A 6,306-nucleotide genomic window follows, 5' to 3' on the forward strand; every position below is an offset into this window, starting at 1 on the left:
GAAATAAGTATGCAGTGTATATCTTCCTCCAGATGGTGCAGTACCCCTGAATGTATTAGCTGCACAGATTGATAAACTCCTTATACCTATCGTACTGCGGGAAGATTTTAATACCCATAAACCCTTGTGGGGTTGTACCATGCTAACTGGCAGAGGCAGAGACGTCGAAACTTTACTGTCGCAATTCGACCTCTGCCTCTTCAATACTGGGGCCACCACATATTTCATTGTGGCTCATGGTAGTTACTCGGCCATTGATTTGTCATTTTACAGCCCTGGACTTCCCCCATCTATCCACTGGATAGCACATGACGACCTATGCGGTGGTGACCACTTCCCCTTCTTCCTGTCATTGCCCTAGTGTCAGGCACACAGATGCCTGCCCAAATGGGCTTTGAAGAAAGTGGACTGGAAAGTTTCACCTCTGCTGTCACTGTTGAATCTCCCCCACATGGTAAAATCTAGGTGATGGTTGAGCAGGTGACTAGCACAATTGTTTCTGCGGCAGAAAATGTGATCCCTCGCTCTTTAGGGTGCCAGAGGTGTAAGGCAGTCCGTTGGTGGTCGCCGGAAGTTGTTGAAGCAATCCAGGAGTGTCGGCGAGCTCTACAGCGGCACCCTTCCATGGAGCACCTCATAGCCTTTAAACGGCTCCCTGCCCATGTTCGCTACTGTATCAAACAGCAGAAGGAGGAGTGTTGGGAGAGATACGTCTCCACCATTGGGTGCCACATGTGAGCTTCCCAAGTATGGGCAAAGCTCTGAGCACACTCAGCGGCTGGAAGGAACATCCTCTCATTCATTAAATGCTGCAGTGAATCCTATAACGCCCCATTAACAGAGTGGGAGCTCCTCAGTGCCCTTGCACATTGCCCCGACACAGCTGCTGGGCCTGATAACATCCATGCCAGATGATTAAACATCTCTCATCTGACTACAAGCGACATCTTCTCGTCATCTTCAACCGGATCTGGTGCGATGGCGTCTTTCCATCCCTATGGCGGGAGAGCCCCGTAATTCCGGTGCTCGAACCCGGTAAAAACCCACTTGATGTGGATAACTATTGGCCCATCAGCCTCGCCAACGTTCTTTGTAAGCTGCTGGAATGTATGGTATGTTGGCAGTTGGGTTGGGTCCTGGAGTCACGTGGTTTGCTGGCTCCGTGTCGAGGTGGCTTCCGCCAGGGTCGTTCTACCACTGATAATCTTGTTTCCATCAAGTCTGCCATCTGAACAGCCTTTTCTAGATGGCAACACCTGATTGCTGTCTTTTTGGACTTGCGTGAAGCGTACGACACGACTTGGCGACGTCATATCCTTGTCACATTGTATGAGTGGGGCCTCTGGGGACCACTCACGATTTTCATCCAGAACTTCATGTCACTCCGTACTTTCAGTGTCAAAGTTGGTGACTCTCATAGTTCCATCCATATCCAGGCGAATTGAGTCCCGCAGGGCTTTGTATTGGGTGTCTCGCCACTTTTAGTGGCCATTAGCGTCTAACAGTAGCTGTTGGGCCCTCCGTCTCACTTTCTCTGTATGCAGCTATCTACATTTCGTACTGCTGCTCCAGTGCTGTTGTTGCTGAGCTGCGCCTCCTGGGAGCCATCCACAAGCTGCAGTCACGGGCTCTAGCCCACAGCTTCCAGTTTTCAGCCAAAAGGCCTGTGTTATGCACTTCTGTTGGTGTCGTACCGTTCATCCGGAACCCGCACTTTACCTTAATGACGATCAATGCCTAGGTCTGGTTTTCGACACTCAATTGACTTGGTTCCCTAATCTTCGTCAGCTTAAGCAGAAGTGCTGGCAGCACCTCAATGCCCTCCGTTGCCTGAGCAACACCAAATGGGGTGCAGATCGCTTTAGGCTGCTGCAACAGCTCTACAGAGCCCTTGTCCAATTCCGAATTGACTATGGGAGTCTGGTTTATTGTCTGTCAGCGCCTTCAGCATTGCTTTTACTCGACCCTGTGCACCACAATGGGCGATTAGCGCCAGGAGCCTTTAGGACGAGTCCGGTGACCAGTGTACTGGTGGAGACTGATGTCCCTCCACTGCAGATCAGACGTGCTCAAATGCACGCCAGTTACGTAGCACACATTCATAGTTCCCCTGAGCATCAGAATAACCGTCTTCTTTTCCCGCTCGTGGCAGTCCATCTCGCGCACCGGCGGCCCAGATCGGGGCTAACGATTGCGGTTCGTGTGGGGTCCCTTCTCTCCCAACTAGAGTCCTTCCCTTTACTACCTCTACTTTTTTTGTCATGTCCTCTGATGCTCTGAGCCTCTGTGTGCTGTACACAGTCCATCCCTTAGTGCAATGGGTCCAAGAAAGCTTTCACTTGCTCGCTGTTGATGGAGCCACCATGATGTTCATTTGGGTTCCTGACGGGAAATGAGGCTGCAGTCTTCCTAACTGGGTCTGCTAGCTCTCCCATTGTTTCGGATGATCTGTGTTGCCGTTTTTCAGCAGGTGGTGTCCCTTTGGCATGACCACTGGTCTCCTCTCCACGGGAACAAGCTCCGGGGAATTAAACTGCTCCCAAGGACTTGGCCGACCTCCTCTGTTGGGAGATTTTATCTGTACGCCGTTCATCGTATGAATAAACCTGATGTATACAATCATGAACGCGATGATTCTTCAGAAGCCGTAGTAAACATATGCTGGTGTTACGCTCTTGTAAGTAGGCCCACCTTGTGTATTAGGTATATTATTGCTAAGTTACATTAAATGAAACCTCAAGAATTCAGTATATTAACAGCCATCAACGATTTTCTTGATCACGCTTTAGCTGTTTACTTTTTATTTCAAAAGTAGTGTACAGTCACTTTCGCTGCACTGTTGTGCTCTGATTGTCGCACTGTTAATATGTAGTATCATAATGGCTGAGTCTGTTTCCTGTTCCGTAGCGAAACAAGCGTGTGTGACATGGTTCAGAAGTGGCGAGAAATAGGTTGTTCTCAATGTTTCTCTTAAATTTACTGTAATAACCGGATTTGAAGTTTTCCGGCGTACTGTATTACATAAAGTGAACACAAACGTGCACATTAAACATATAGCGGAATCGGTAGCGTTGTAGACTAATTGCAGTTACAGTTCTTAGTTCGCTGGTTCAAATGTTGCCAGACACTTTCTTCCTCGTTCAATATGAAATACCTACCTCTCATAGCTATAAAAATCATCATTTTATATGAATAATACACATGTTCTTTACTTACATATCGCACACGAAATTCCTAGTTTCATTTCAAATATAAGTTCTTAATAATCGATATTTTATGAAAGATTGTGAGTAAAGGTTGCTTAAATTAAGAAAACATAATTTAATTTGTAAGGTAAAAATGGAAAACGAAATTCTCCTTATCTGGGCTGTGGCCTATGCTTTATACCACAGATAATATACAGAAGTGTCGTAGAAACGTGAAAACAATCATTTTCACAGCATCGGACACACCATACAAATGCTGCGTTTTTGCATTTGCCATTGTACCATTACAATATGAACCTAGCAGAGCTGATTTGCAGCCAAGTTAAGGGATTTGGCCCCGAGAAATAAGATTAAGCTGTCATACGTACTGGAACGTATGCACGCACGCACGCAGCTTCTTCACGTCACTGCCGAACGCTGGCGGATACAGAACAGCACATACAAGAAGGGGAGAAAATGCGGCCCCTGTTTGACTTCGCGGATTCTGTTGTTGGTAGACTCGTTATCAACTTAGCAGATGACAGTTCCAGAACTGAAATTTATTATTTGGATAAGGAAGCAGCTAAGAGATCACCAGACGATTGACTGTAATTAATAGCTTCAGTATTTAACAGTACGGTGAAATCCCTGAAGTATGCTTTTGCATCACACATAGCTCGCTAAGAAAAATTACACTGTGTTCAGGTTAGGAATTTTCATCACTCTGGCTTGTAATTGGAATACTATGTTAGGTGAGAAGGGTGCATTTTATGCTTTCCATCTGGTCACTTAAGTGCGCAGTAGTGCTGGAGTTTCGCCGAATATTATTTCATTCTCTTGAAAATTTACATTCGAAACTATGTTTCTTTGTTCGTATCTTTTTGCTGTTGAACTGCAACTGCTAACATCTTCGTAGGTTCTTTGTACCAACTGGCTCACCAGTGCTTTCCACGTTTAATGCTCCGGTAAAGCTGCTGTCCCACAGTATCTCTCTCTCTCTCTCTCTCTCTCTCTCTCTCTCTCTCTCTCTCTCTCTCCCCCTCCCTCCCTGTGTGTGTGTGTGTGTGTGTGTGTGTGTGTGTGTGTGTGTGTGTGTCGCAATTTCCTGACCCAATGCCCTTTTTTAACCGCTTAAGTTCCAGTGTGGTTGCCCTCTGTTGTCGGTGGTATTAGCGAGGGCTGTCGATCGTGTTTTACTTATTATCTATCGATCAATATGGAGGACTTTAATCTTCGGTTAGGGACCCCGCTGTCTCTACGGCGTATTTTGCGGGCTTTTCTCCATGTAGAAGTGCCCAAGTTTTAGCTTTTTTCCGTCAGTAGGGCTTAAACGTATAGTCGCTTTTTAATTTTTACGTATTGGTGTTCTAAGGTTCTGACATGAGTGCTTATGACCTCAGTTGTTTTTGCGCACAAAAACAAAACAAAAAACCCTCGAATGCTGTTCATGAATGGCAGGACAGCAGGTCGAATCACCAGACTGACGTACAAATTTTCAGTCAGTGCACGTGGGATAACCACATACGCACTTCAGACGATAACACCAGGTGTAGATTTAATGTGTAGCTCGCAGAGAAGTTGGTTGCAGATCGGCAACTGGTCTCCTAATCAACACATGGCAATCACTGCACCGAGGCAGAACCAGCTTTCATGAGGAAGCACAAGACGTCCACCCTGCCCTTCTATGAGCTCTCGCTTAACATCACTGAGGTAGCAAGCAGCACTGGTTTGGGGTCAGTGGAATGCACACTACAGGGCGTCTGACTCGGGAACTGCCCTTGACTTAACTGGTTTATATCAGTTTGTTGTCACTGTGGTGCCAAAGTGGCTCAAATTGCTGCTGCAAATGCAGTACGATGCGCCAGAGCCGTACGCTGAACACGATGGACTGCCCTCTCTGCAGTGCCAAGTAGCTGTACAGAGCCAAGTTTTCTTGCAACAGTACATTCCTGTGACAACACTGCCAGCAATTACGTACAGTGGCTACATTCCTGCCAAGTCTTATCTGGAGTGTCCCAGGCAAAATGTCCAGCGTCTCGTAGCACTATTACACGACCTCGTTCACTCAGTGAGGTGTTGATAATAGCACCTTTGTCGCCTTAAAGGCATTCTTCACTAACATCAACTCGCCATGACCAATCTTAAAGGTGATTAACGTTGACGACTGCTCCAGCGCCTTTTTAAAGCATATTCGATTTGCATCCTCATAGTGGCGCTACTAGTGCCTTTCTTTTGCGGCTCGCACGAAGTTTGAATAGGCAGCATTTTTCAGGTGTAGAGACACACCTACCAACTTCCGTTTGTCACACAACTCCTCCTTGGTGTTGCGAATTTTTTCCGTCAGTGTATTTGTGCAGCCTGCAGTTCAATTTCGTATGTTTCTGGTAACTAAGCGCTCAGTAACAAACAAAATTACAGATAGAGTAATAGTTTAAGATGTGCTTTAACTGACATTGGTAATTCGGCTGTTAGCAGGGAAGTAAAGTTGGCTGCTTATCTCTGGGGCAAAGGAGTAAGTACCACGTCTAATGTGGTTTAGAGAATGGGACAGGGGAATGTTCTAGTGTTTATCTTTCCGTACTGGCAAATTGCAGATGCACAAGTCAAGTCTCATACCAATCACCATAAACTTTGACACTGAAGTAACATGGATTCGTGAATACACACTACAGATACTGTGACCTTAAAATGTTTGTAGCAAGGAAAATCACATTAACACTGTCCTAATACAACACAGAGCATAGAAGAAAATTGGCATTTATATTAACACAAAATTTTGTGATGGTGCTTCACATCCAATACAGCATTTAAATGTAGGAACAAGTATTATGTCATTCGCGCACAAAGTAAAGCCAAGACCACGTAACAGTAACTCCACAACTGTTAGATCACGGAAGTTGGCAGCAGTGTGAAGCAGACCAATAAACAGGAAGTTCAGTGTTGCGGACATGCAAGTAACGATCAGTCCTTCGGGGCCACGGACGAACTTGTTGCGTGTCTACTGCAGACTAATATAAACAACATTGTGTCCAATAATTATAGAAGTGGGTTTACGAGCCCTCTTCAAATTACGGAAACATACCTGTGAGATCGAAGTTTTATTTCACATTTTTGTGTCGTA

The sequence above is a fragment of the Schistocerca serialis genome, chromosome 3 (assembly GCF_023864345.2).
Source record: "Schistocerca serialis cubense isolate TAMUIC-IGC-003099 chromosome 3, iqSchSeri2.2, whole genome shotgun sequence".
NCBI lineage: Eukaryota > Metazoa > Arthropoda > Insecta > Orthoptera > Acrididae > Schistocerca > Schistocerca serialis.